Raw genomic sequence first — 14,840 nt, 5'->3', positions numbered from 1 at the left:
TTAGCCATTTTGCATGTGTGGTTTAGGACTTATGTTTAAATAATCGTCAAATTGAGTGTGACAGTATACTGTCATAGTGAGTAAAACACATATTTTGTAATTGCAAACCTTATGAAAACAAATGATTCTACTAAAACTCACATGGATACAATATTACGGGCAGGCCCGGCCCTAACCAATCTGGCGCCCTAGGCAAGATTTTAGGTGGCGCCCCCCCACATCGGCAGTGAAGTGTATATACTCACAAGAAACCGAATAGCTTTGTCTTTGACCTTTTTTTTTACTTACAACCAGAGGTGGGTAGTAACGCGCTACATTTACTCCGTTACATCTACTTGAGTAAATTTTGGGATAAATTGTACTTCTAAGAGTAGTTTTAATGCAACATACTTTTACTTAAGTATATTTATAGAGAAGGAACGCTACTTTTACTCCGCTACTTTTATCTACATTCAGCTCGCTACTCGCTACTAATTTGTATCGATCTGTTAATGCACGCTTTGTTTGTTTTGGTCTGTCAGACAGACCTTCAAAGTGCCTGCCTTCCTGGTGACGTTTCACTTCGTTCCACCAATCAGATGCAGTCACTGGTGACGTTGGACCAATCAAACAGAGCCAGGTGGTCACATGACCTGACTTAAACAAGTTGAAAAACTTATTGGGGTGTTACCATTTAGTGGTCAATTGTACGGAATATTTATTGTACTGTGCAATCTAATCATAAAAGTTCCAATCAATCAATCAAAAGTGTGAAGGAAAAAATATACTTTTTTTATTTCAACCGTACATCCCGTCAAAAGCCTCAAGACTGACTGCACATGAGGACGTTCCTGTCTTCACAATAAAAGTGCCGCTCCATCGCGCCTGCGCTTTCAAAACAAGAGTCTCCGAAAGCCAGCGCAAACAAGCTAGCAAGCTACGGAGTTTGACGCCAATATATTTCTTGTAAAGTGTATAAAAACGAATATGGAAGCTGGACAAACAAGGTGCCAAAAACCAACCACTTTCATGTGGTATTAGACAGAAAGGAGGAACTTTTCTTCTCCTCCATTTGAAAACGTGGACGTTATCATCACTACTGTCTGATTACAGTCAACGCAAGTCATCAGAATCAGGTAATACACCAATTTATATTCTAGTCTGCATGAAAGAAAATAATCTATATGTTAAACATGCATGTATATTCATTAAAACATCTTTAACATGTAAACAAAAACAGCAAAATAAATACATATAAATTATATACTGTATATATCAATGTATATGTATGTGTATATATATATATATATATATATATATATATATATATATATATATATATATATATGTGTGTGTGTGTATGTGTATGCTACTCATCAGTTACTCAGTACTTGAGTAGTTTTTTCACAACATACTTTTTACTTTTACTCAAGTAAATATTTGGGTGACTACTCCTTACTTTTACTTGAGTAATAAATCTCTAAAGTAACAGTACTCTTACTTGAGTACAATTTCTGGCTACTCTAGCCACCTCTGCTTACAACTATACCTAATATATAAAGGGGTGGAAAAGTGACTATTACCTGCAGGGCAAACATTAGCTAACCAGAAGGCAATAACAATGTAAACAAAAACACCTGCTTAAAAGATCTAATACAAATGTCCCTGAGGAATGTAAGGTGGGAGTACTGTAATTACCTAACGTTACATTATTATTTTCCATAACAATTTAGCCCCCTCCACAATATTAACCCGACGTTAAAACAGAACTAGCTATTTATTGATTAGCAATTGCCGAATCATGTAACATTAGCTTAATGCTAAAAAGCCAGGTTACTATCACATTCTGTAACAGACAAAAAATTTCATGTAGGCTAACGTTACCTACCTGCTACCTCTGTCTTTTCTCGTTTCTCCTCCTCTTCTTTTCTCTTTTTTCTTCCCTGGGCACCTGACAGTTTTGGCCGTTTTGACATCTTGTGTTGATTTTTTGATGTGGTGACGTCCAAAAAGAGTCATGATACGGGAAAGGGGGGAGGGGGGGGGGGGTGCGGGGGGAAGGGGGGGGGCGTAATGTTGTAACAAATAATATTTCTATTAAATAGGCTTTAATTTGCATTTTAATTAACGTGGGATTATTTTTTGTATTTAGAAATAATAGTATCAACTTTTTTTTTTTTTTTTTTTTCTCCAACATTTGTGGCACTGGCGTGGCGCCCCCTGATGGACGGCGCCCTTAGCATTTGCCTATACGGCCTATGCCACGGGCCGGCCCTGATTACGGGCATTTTTAGACATAATGCATGTTTGGTTTTGGAGTAATGTTTATATATTTTTCATATTTTGTATGACAGTAATACTGTCATATTGAATAAAAAAAACTAACTTGTATCTGTACAAACCTTAAAAAATATTTTTTTTTCCAGTAAAACTCACAAAGAGACATTTCTCCAGGCATTATTAGCCATTGTGCACATGTGGTTTAGGAGTTATGTTTAAATAAATGTCAAATTGAATGTGGCAGTTATACTGTTATTATGAGTAAAACCTAATTTTTGTAAATGTTAACCTTACCACAATACCTGATTCTGGTAAAACTCACATAGATTCAATATTACAGGCATTTTTAGACATTTTACATGTTTGGTTTAGAGTTGTGTTTGAATACATTTGTATTGTTTTTTTCATTAGGGCAAGTCCGACGGGCAGGAGGCCGCGGGGAAGACCCAGGACACATTGGGAAGACTATGTCTCCCGGCTGGGCTGTCGAACGCCTCGGGATCCCCCGAGATGAGCTGGACGAAGTGGTTGGGGATAGGGAAGTCCGGGCTTCTCTGCTTAGGCTGCTGCCCCTGCAACCGGACCTCGGATAAGCGGAAGAAAATGGATGGATTTAGTATGTAAGTAAAAAAAACTAACTTACAAAATATATTTTTTCTAGTAAAACTCACAAAGATACATATCTACAGGCATTATTAGCCATTTTACATGTGTGGTTTAGGAGTTATGTTTAAATAACTGTCATACTGAATGTGGCAGTAATACTGTCATCATGACCTAATTTTTGTAATTGTAAACCTTACCAAAATACCTGATTCTGGTAAAACTCACAAAGATTCAATATTACAGGCATTTTTAGACAGATTACATGTTTGGTTTTGGGGTTATGTTTATACAACTTTCATATTTAGTATAACAGTTATACTATCATATTGAGTACAAAAAACAAAAATGTGTTTCTTTGCAAACCATAAAAAAGATCATTGTTTTAGTTAATCTAACAAAGATACATTTCTCCAAGCATTATTAGTCATTTTGCATTTGTTTAGGAGTTATGTTTAAATAACTGTCATAGTGAGTAAAACCTAATTTTTGTATTTGCAAAAACCTTACAAAAACAACTGATTCTAGTAAAACTCACATGGATGCAATATTGCAGGCATTTTTAGACATGATGCATGTTTGATTTTGGAGTTGTGTTTATATAACTTTCATATTTAGTATTACAGTAATACTGTCATATTGAGTAATAAAAACTAACTTGTGTCTTTACAAACCTTACAAAATATTTTTTTTCCTGCAAAACTCACAAAGAGACATTTCTCCAGGCATTATTAGCCATTTGGCATGTGTGGTTTAGGAGTTATGTTTAAATAACTGTCAGATTGAGTGTGACAGTATACTGTGAGTAAAACCCATATTTTGTATTTGCAAACCTTACAAAAACAACTGATTCTAGTAAAACTCACATGGATACAAAATTACAGGCATTTTTAGAGATAATGCATGTTTGGTTTTGGAGTTATGTTTATATAACGTCCATATTTAGTATGACAGTAACACTGTCATATTGAGTAAAAAAAACTAACTTGTGTCGGTACAAACATTACGAAATATTTTTTTTCCAGTAAAACTCACAAAGAGACATTTCTCCAGGCATTAATAGCCATTGTGCATTTGTGGTTTAGGAGTTATGTTTAAGTAGATGTCAAATTGAACGTGGCAGTTATACTGTCATTATGAGTGAAACCTAATTTTTGTAATTGTAAACCTTACCAAAATACCTGATTCTGGTAAAACTCACAGATTCAATATTACATGCATTTTTAGACGGATTGCATGTTTGGTTTTGGAGTTTTGATTATACAACTTTCATATTTAGTATGACAGTTATACTGTATATTACCATTGAGTAAAAAAAACCTAACTTGTGTCTTTGCAAACCTTACAAAAGATCGTTATTCTAGTAAAGACTTAGACTTTCTTTTTATTGTCATTCAAATTTGAACTTTACAGCACAGATAAGAACGAAATGTCGTAGGGCAGGATAAAAAAGCAATAAGGTGCATATTTCGATAAATAAATATATATAAATATATAAATAATATATATATACATATATATATATAATAAATAAATATATATAAATATATATAAATAGATAAATAGATTACTGTGCAGATAAATATATTGCACTTTTTCCACATGCGCCCACGTTTATGGGTGTATGTTATATTGTTTATTTCATTCCAGCGAGTTAATTCATTTTGAGGGGAGTTGAGGAGATAATTTAATTATGATGCGTTCAAGAGTCTTACGGCCTGAGGGAAGAAGCTGCTACAGAAGCTGGAGGTTCTGCTTCGGAGGCTGCGGAACCTCTTTCTAGAGTCCAGCAGTGAAAACTGTCCTTGGTGGGGGTGGGAGGAGTCTTTGCAAATTTTCTGAGCCCTGGTCAGGCAGCACTTTTTGCGATCTCCTGGATAGGAGGAAGAGGAGTCCTGATGCTCTTTTCCGCCGTCCTCACCACTCTCTGGAGATACTTCCAGTCTGAGGCACTGCAGGCTCCAGTCCAGACAGAGATACTGTTGGTCAGCAGGCTCGCTATAACAACGATACATCTCTCCAAGCATTATTTTGCATTTGTTGTTTAGGAGTTATGTTTAAATAACTGTCAAAGTAAATAAAACCTAATTTTGGTATTTGAAAACCTTAAAAAAACAACTGATTCTAGTAAAACTCACACAGATACAATATTACAGGCATTTTTAGACATAATACATGTTTGGTTTTGGAGTAATGTTTGGCGCAGTGGAAGAATGGCCGTGCGAGACCCGAGGGTCCCTGGTTCAATCCCCACCTAGTACCAACCTCGTCATGTCCGTTGTGTCCTGAGCAAGACACTTCACCCTTGCTCCTGATGGGTGCTGGTTAGCGCCTTGCATGGCAGCTCCCTCCATCAGTGTGTGAATGGGTAAATGTGGAAGTAGTGTCAAAGCGCTTTGAGTACCTTGAAGGTAGAAAAGCGCTATACAAGTACAACCCATTTATTTATTTATTTATATATAGTATGACAGCTATACTGTTATATTGAGTAAAAAAAACTAACTTGTGTCTTTACAAACCTTAGACAATATATTTTTTCTAGTAAAACTCACAAAGAGACATTTCCCCAGGTATTATTAGCCATTGTGCATGTGTGGTTTAGGAGTTATGTTTAAATAAATGTCAAATTGAATGTGGCAGGTATACTGTCATGAGTAAAACCTAATTTTTGTAATTGTAAACCTTACCAAAATACCTGATTCTGGTAAAACTCACATAGATTGAATATTACATGCATTTTTAGACGGATTGCTTGTTTGGTTTTGGAGTTATGTTTTTACAACTTTCATATTGAGTATGACAGTTATACTGTCATATTGAGTAAAAAAAACAAATAACTTGCGTCTTTGCAAACCTTACAAAAGATCATTATTCTGGTAAAGACTTAGACTTTCTTTTTATTGTCATTCAAATTTGAACTTTACAGCATAGATAACACAATTTCGTTACATAAGCTCATGGTAGTGCAGGATAAAAAAGCAATAAGGTGCATTTATAAATAAATAAATAAAAATAATATATACATATATATATATAAAATAAATAAATATACTTAAATATATATAAATAAATAAAAAGATTACTGTGCAGATAAATATATTGCACTTTTTCCACATGCGCCCATGTTTATGGGTGTATGTTATATTGTTTTTTGTTTATTCCAGCGAGTTAATCCATTTTGAGGGGAGTTGAGGGGATAATTTAATTATAATGCGTTCAAGAGTCTTACGGCCTGAGGGAAGAAGCTGGAGGTTCTGCTTCGGAGTCTGCGGAACCTCTTTCTAGAGTCCAGCAGTGAAAACAGTCCTTGGTGGGGGTGGGAAGAGTCTTTGCAAATTTTCTGAGCCCTGGTCAGGCAGCGCTTTTTGCGATCTCCTGGATAAGAGGAAGAGGATTCCTGAAGATCTTTTCCGCGGTCCTCACCACTCTCTGGAGAGACTTCCAGTCTGAGGCACTGCAGGCTCCAGTCCAGACAGAGATGCTGTTGGTCAGCAGGCTCTCTATAACAAAGATACAGTTCTCCAAGCATTATTAGCTATTTGCATTTGTTGTTTAGGATTTATGTTTAAATAACTGTCATAGTGAGTAAAACCTAAATTTTGTATTTGCAAACCTTACAAAAACAATTGATTCTAGTAAAACTCAGATACAATATCACAGGCATTTTTAGACATAATGCATGTTTGGTTTTGGAGTTGTGTTTATATAACTTTCATATTTAGTATTACAGTAATACTGTCATATTGAGTAAAGAAAAAACAACTAACTTGTGTCTTTACAAACCTTACAAAATATTTTTCCCAGTAAAACTCAAAGATACATTTCTACAGGCATTATTAGCCATTTTGCATGTGCGGTTTAGGATTTATGTTTAAATAATTGTCATATTGAGTGTGACAGTAAAGTCATAGTGAGTAAAACAAACTAACTTGTTTCTTTGCAATGCTTACAAAAGAAAATGTTACTAGTAAAACTCACAAAAGATACATTTCTTCATGCATTATTAGAAAATGTTCATGTGTAGTTTAGGAGTTATGTTTAAATAACTGCCATATTGAATGTGGCAGTTATACTGTCATGAGTAAAACCTAATTTTTGTAATTGTAAACCTTACCAAAATACCTGATTCTGGTAAAACTCACATAGATTCAATATTACAGGCATTTTTAGACGGATTGCATGTGTAGTTTTGAAATTGTGTTTATACAACTTTCTTATTTAGTATGACAGTGATACTATCATATTGAGTAAAAAAAACTAACTTGTGTCTTTGCAAACCTTACAAAAGAACATTTTAGTAAAACTCAAAGGTACATCTCCAGGCATTATTAGCCATTTTGCATTTGTTGTTTAGGAGTTATGTTTAAATAACTGGCATAGTGAGTAAAACTTAATTTTTGTATTTGCAAACCTTACAAAAACAACTGATTCTAGTAATACTCACATGGATACAATATTACAGGCATTTTTAGACATAATGCATGTTTGGTTTTAGAGTTATGTTTATATAACTTTCATATTTAGTATGACAGTAAAACTGTCATATTGAGTAAAAAAAACTAAATTGTGTCTTTGCAATCCTTACAAAAGATCATTATTCTAGTAAAACTCACAAAGATACATTCCTCCAGGCATTATTAGCCACTTTGCATGTGTGGTTTAGGAGATATGTTTTAAACAACTGTCATATTTAGGTGGCAGTTATATGTCTATGCGTAAAACCTAATTTTTGTATTTGCAAATCTTTCAAAAACAACTGATTACAGTAATTGTCACATAGTTTTAATAATACAGGTATTTTTAGACATTTTGCATTGTTGGTTTAGGAATTATGTTGCAATACATTTTTATTGCTTTTTTTGCATTATCTTCAGGATTGTAAAAATATTAGTCAAATCGAGTAAAAAACTACTGATTGGGTGTGGCAGTTATACTGTCATTATGTGTAAAACCTAATTGTTGTATTTGCAAACCTTACAAAAACAACTGATTGTAGTAAAACTCACATGGATAAAATATTACAGGCATTTTTAGACATAATACATCTTTGGTTTATGAATCGTGTTCGATTGCTCCTGCTCACAGAACCACACAGCCAGCGCACAACACACGAGCCACAAGCCCACAGCCCAAGGCAGTTAAATACCCCTGCAAATCCACAAGGCACGACACTTACTTTGGAGTCAGAGTTTCCTCTGCCCCTGCGTACTGTGGGATTCTGGGGGTTCTTTTCGGTAGCCTGCGGGTCTGCTGGGTAGTCTTGGGGATTCCTTCTCAACCTGCGCGCGTTCACCCGGTCCTCCTAGTCAAGCCTGACGATCCTCCTGGTCGCTCCTTTTTAAATGTGTGCAGCCCTAATGCTCCACAGGTGCGTCTGATTTCAGGTGCCGGTCGATTGGGCACTTTGGTTGTCAGGGGCAACAAGCTAAAAGGGGCAACGTCTTAAAATGCCAGCAAAGTCCACAAGGAATAAACTTATGCAATTAAAAATACAGTCAAAGTCCTCAAAGTGTCAAAACATGCAATCAAATTGTAAAATGTAAAAACATGCAATTAAAATCTACAACAATAAAAACACTCAGACATGCATGACAATGAAACAAAAAAAATAAAATCCCCTACTTGTGTCCCATCACATCCCCCCCATACATGATCGTTGTCAGTCCCTGCAACGGGGGGAACTCTCGTCTGCATAGCGGGCAGGCAACTGTCGGTCAAAGCCTTTTTTAGCTCTTCAAAGGACGTCTGACACTCTGGTGTCCACACTATTTTGTGGGCCTGTGCCTTCTTGTCGGTGGGACGGCCAGTGAGGCCGTCCCACCGACATTTATTTAGGGGACGGGCTATTTTAGCAAACCCAGCCACAAAACGTTGGTAATAGCCTGCCAATCCAAGAAACGCTCTCACTTCCTTGACAGTGGTCGGAGCGGCCCAGTCCTGTCTTGCCTTAATTTTACCTGAGTCCGGTCTCACTCCATCCCGATCCACCACGTGTCCCAAGAATTTCACCTCACGCTGAAAGAGCTTGCACTTAGAGGGCTTGAGTTTAAGTCCATGTCGCAGCAACCGTTCAAACACCTGGTCCAGGTGCTGTAGATGGGCAGTGAAATCAACAGAAAAAATTATTATGTCATCAAGATAAACCAACAATGATTCCGCTATTTGACCATTCAAACAATGATGTATAAGCCGTTGGAAAGTGGCAGGTGCATTGCATAGACCAAATGGCATGCGTTCAAACTCGAACAGTCCGAGGAGAGTTGTAAATGCAGTCTTTTCACGATCGTCCGGGTGCACCTCCACTTGCCAATACCCACTAGCGAGGTCTAAGGTCGAAAACCATTCAGATTTGCTCAGACCAGTTAGGGTCTCTTCGATTCAGGGGAACGGAAAGGCGTCTTTATGTGTAACTGAGTTTAACCTCCGGTAGTCTACACAAAAGCGCCAACTCCCATCCTTTTTGCGGACTAACACTATAGGCGCTGCCCAGGGACTGCAGCTTTCCTTTATCACTCTCTGTTCAAGCATACCTGAAAGCATGCAGTGTCTTCACTTCCTTATGCAACAGAGGCGGGATGGGTCGGTATCTCTCCCTGGTAGGGGCGGAATCTCCAGTCAGTATCCTGTGTTGCACAACACTGGTCCTTCCAAAGTCCTCATGTTGTGCAAACACCTTCTCCCACTTCGCCAGCAGGGCGCGTAGCTGCACCTGTTGCTGCTCAGACAGATCCGGCTTATCACTCAAATCCCTAACATCTGGGGACAGTTCTGGATTGGTTTGGGCTGTGGCATCAATGAGTGACACTTCTACCACACCCTCCTCTACTAGAGATAAACACAGATCCTCAGCTCCATGCACATCACTATCATCAACACAGAACAGCTGCCCTAGCTTCTCAAATCGTTTTAAGGAAATACTGTAGGAATGGGGGTTATAAACACGGAGGGGCAGCCTACCTCTGTTCACCACGACCAGTGATTTTGCCACGCCAACTGCACCGGCAGTTTAGCGTGGCAGGGCGCAGTAGTTAGCCCTGCACCAACATCTCCTTTGGGGAATATGTAATACTAGTCTTCGAGGCCAATCTCACGTGGCCTAGCAAGCCATCTTCAGCAGCAACAGCTTCTATACGGGAACATGTAGCAAAAGCTTCCCTCCACACCTTTTGCTTTTGAAGATGCCGAAGAGTAGAGGTCTTAGGACATTTAAAAACGGCATCCCAACAACCCACGATTAGATTCATACCTATTATGAAGGGGTGTGTACAGTTTTGATCCGCAACAATTACTACTCCGCTTTCGGGAACTTTAACACCCTTTACCTCAAAATCAAGAACCGCATAGCCGATATAGGGGATTTCCAGGCCATTAGCTGCTCTTAGACGAAAAAGGGTAGGGGTCCTTCCGAGCTTAGCTTCGGTAAAGTGAGCATTAAATAGGCTTTCGGACATTAGCGTCACTTGGGACCCGGTGTCTAAAAGTCCTGGCAGAATAGTGCCTCCAGCATCTACTTGTATTGTGGGGCATTGACCTACAAATGTTTCTGGAGCCCTGGATGATGTTGGCGTGGTGGCCAGCCCTGCAACTCGGATCTCAGCAGCAGGGACATTTAGTTTAAATCCGGTGCATGTGTAGTTGCAGTGCTGAATTTTTAGACATAATGCATGTTTGGTTTTGGAGTTATGTTTATATAACTTGTGTTTATAGTATGACAGTTATACTGTTATATTGAGTAAAAAAAACTAACTTGTGTCTTTGCAAACCTTACAAAAGAAAATGTTACTAGTAAAACTCACAAAGATACATTTCTTCATGCATTATTAGAAAATGTTCATGTGTAGTTTTGAAGTTATGTTTATATAACTTTCATATATAGTATGACAGTTATACTGTTATATTGAGTAAAAAAAAACTAACTTGTGTCTTTACAAACCTTACAAAATATTGTTTCCCAGTAAAACTCACAAAGATACATTTCTACAGACATTATTAGCCATTTTGTATGTGTGGTTTAGGAGTTATGTTTAAATAACTGAAATTGAGTGTGACAGTATACTGTCAAAGTGAGTAAAAAAAACCTAACTCGTGTCTTTGCAAACCTTACAAAAGAAAATGTTACTAGTAAAACTCACAAAGATACATTTCTTCATGCATTATTAGAAAATGGTCATGTGTAGTTTAGGAGTTATGTTTAAATAACTGTCATTTTGAGTGTGGTAGTATAACTGCCACACATATTGAGTTATAAAGTTAAGTGTAAAACCTAATTTTTGTATTTGCAAACCTTACAAAAACAACTGATTCTTGTAAAACTCACATAGATTCAATATTAAAGGCATTTTAGACATTTTACATGTTTTGTTTAGGAGTTGTGTTTGAATACATTAGTATTGCTTTTTTCGTTAAGGCAAGTCCAAACGGCAGGAGGCCACGGGGAAGACACAGGACACATTGGGAAGATTATATCAGCTGGCTGGCCTGGGAACGCCTCGGGATCCCCCGAGAGGAGCTGGACGAAGTAGCTGGGGATAGGGAAGTCTGGGCTTCTCTGCTTAGGCTGCAGCCCCCGCAACACGACCTCGGATAAGCGGAAGAAAATGGATGGATTTAGTATGACAGTTATACTATCATATTGAGTAAAAAAAAACTAACTTTTGTTTTTGTAAACATTCAAAATATATTTTTTCTAGTAAAACTCACCAAGATACATGGAGTTTAAATAACTGTCATAGTAAGTAAAACCTATTTTTTGTATTTGAAAACTTTACAAAAACAACTGATTCTAGTAAAACTCACATGGATTCAATATAACAGGCATTTTTACACATTTTGCTTGTTTGGTTTAGAAATTATGATGGAACACATTTTTATTGCTTTTTTCGCATTATCTCAGGATTATAAGAATATTACTGTCACATTGAGTAAAAACTACTTTCTGTGTTTGCAAGGATTAAAAAAGCATATTTTTCGAGTAAAACTCCTAAGGATGCATTATTTCAGGCATCATTAGCCATTTAGCATTTGTAGTTTAGGAGTTATGTTTAAATAACTGTCATATTAAATGTAACAGTATACTCTCATATAGAGTAAAACCTAATTTTTGTATTTGCAAACCTTACAAAAACAACTGATTCTAGTAAAACTCACATGGATTTAATATTACAGGCATTTTTAGACATTTTACATTGTTGGTTTAGGAATTATGTTGGAATACATTTTTATTGCTTTTTTCGCATTATCTCAGGATTTTAAGAACATTACTGTCATATTGAGTAAAAAACTACTTTTTGTGTTTGCAAGCCTTAAAAAAAGCATATGTTTCGAGTAAAACTCACAATAATGCATTTTTCAGGCAATAATAGCTCATTTTTATGTGTAGTTTAGGAGTTATGTTTATTTACTGTTATATTGAGTGTACTTGTCATGGTGAAAAAAACCAAGTTTTTTTTATTTGCAAAAATTTCAAACACAACCGGTTCTAGTAAAACTCACATGGATTCAATATTACAGGCATTTTTACAAATTTTGCATGTTTAGTTTAGAAATTATGATTGAATACATTTTAATTGCCTTTTTCGCATTATCTCAGGACTTTAAAAACATAACTGTCATATTGAGTAAAAAAATACTTTTTGTGTTTGCAAGCCTTAAGAAAGCATATGTTTCGAGGAAAACTGCCAAGGATCCAATATTTCAAACAATATTAGCCATTTTGCATGAGTAGTTTAGGAGTTATGATTAAAAAACTGTCATATTGAGTGTGACAGTTTACTTTCATAAAGAGTAAAACCTAATTTTTGTTTTTGCAAACCTTACTAAAACAACTGATTCTAGTAAAACTCACATGGATTCAATAATAGGCATTTTTACACATTTTGCATGTTTAAGTTAGAAATTATGATTGAATACATTTTTATTGCTTTTTTCGCATTATCTCAGGATTTTAAGAACATTACTGTCATATTGAGTAAAAAAAAATACTTTTTGTGTTTGCAAGCCTTAAGAAAGCATATGTTTCGAGTAAAACTCACAAGAATGCATTATTTCAGGCAATATTAGCTCATTTTAAGTGTAGTTTAGGAGTTGTTTATTTTACTGTCATATTGAGTGTACATTGTCATGGTGAAAAAAACCTAATTTTTGTATTTGCAAAAATTTCAAACACAACCTAATCTAGTAAAACTCACATGGATTCAATATTACAGGCATTTTTACACATTTTGCATGTTAGATTTAGGAAATATGATTGAATGTGTTTTCATTGCTTTTTTTGCATTATCTCAGTATTTTAAGAATATTACTGTCATATTGAGTAAAAAACTACTTTTTGTGTTTGCAAGATTTGAAAAAGCATATGTTTCTGGTAAAACTCCGTAGAATGCATTATTTGAGGCATCATTAGACATTTTGCATGTGTAGTTTAGGAGTTATGAATAAATAAATGTCATATTGAGTGTGACAGTTTACTTTCATAAAGAGTAAAACCTAATTTTTGTGTTTGCAAACCTTACTAAAACAACTGATTCTAGTTAAACTCACATGGATTCAATAATACAGGCATTTTTACACATTTTGCATGTTTAGTTTAGAAATTATGATTGAATACATTTTTATTGCTTTTTTCGCAGTATCTCAGGAGTTTAAGAACATTACTGTCATATTGAGTAAAAAAAATACTTTTTGTGTTTGCAAGCCTTAAGAAAGCATAAGTTTCGAGGAAAACTCCCAAGAATCCATTATTTCAAACATTATTAGCCATTTTGCATGAGTAGTTTAGGAGTTATGATTAAAAAACTGTCATATTGAGTGTGACAGTTTACTTTCATAAAGAGTAAAACCTAATTTTTGTTTTTGCAAACTTCACTAAAACAGCTGATTCTAGTAAAACTCACATGGATTCAATAATACAGGCATTTTTACACATTTTGCATGTTTAGTTTAGAAATTATGATTGAATACATTTTTATTGCTTTTTTCGCATTATCTCAGGATTTTAAGAACTTTACTGTCATATTGAGTAAAAAAATACTTTTTGTGTTTGCAAGCCTTAAGAAAGCATATGTTTCGAGGAAAACTCCCAAGGATCCATTATTTCAAACATTATTAGCCATTTTGCATGAGTAGTTTAGGAGTTATGATTAAAAAATTGTCATATTGAGTGTGACAGTTTACTTTCATAAAGAGTAAAACATAATTTTTGCTCTTGCAAACCTTACTAAAACAACTGATTCTAGTGAAACTCACATGGATTTAATATTACTGGCATTTTTAGACATTTTGCATTGTTGGTTTAGGAATTATGTTGGAATACATTTTTATTGCTTTTTTCGCATTATCTCAGAATTTTAAGAACATTACTGTCATATTGAGTAAAAACTACTTTTTGCTTGCAAGATTTGAAAAAGCATATGTTTCGAGTAAAACTCGTAGAATGCATTATTTGAGGCATCATTAGACATGTTGCATGTGTAGTTTAGGAGTTATGATTCAATAAATGTCATATTGAGTGTGACAGTTTACTTTCATAAAGAGTAAAACCTAATTTTTGCTCTTGCAAACCTTACTAAAACAACTGATTATAGTTAAACTCACATGGATTCAATAATACAGGCATTTTTACACATTTTGCAATTTTTAGTTTAGAAATTATGATTAAATACATTTTTATTGCTTTTTTCGCATTATCTCAGAATTTTAAGAACATTACTGTCATATTGAGTAAAAAACTACTTTTTGTGTTTGCAAGCCTTAAAAAAGCATATGTTTCGAGTAAAACTCACAATAATGCACTATTTCAGGCAATATTAGCTCCGCCGGGTGGCGGGGCTCTCCCTTAGAGATAGGGTGAGAAGCTCTGTCATCTGGGGGGAGCTCAAAGTAAAGCCGCTGCTCCTCCACATCGAGAGGAGCCAGATGAGGTGGTTCGGGCATCTGGTCAGGATGCCACCCGATCGCCTCCCTCGGGAGGTGTTTAGGGC

Source organism: Nerophis lumbriciformis, linkage group LG36, assembly GCF_033978685.3.
Source record: "Nerophis lumbriciformis linkage group LG36, RoL_Nlum_v2.1, whole genome shotgun sequence".
Taxonomy (NCBI): Eukaryota; Metazoa; Chordata; class Actinopteri; order Syngnathiformes; family Syngnathidae; genus Nerophis; species Nerophis lumbriciformis.
The sequence above is the reverse complement of the archived record's forward strand: the minus strand, read 5'-3'. Positions refer to the sequence as shown.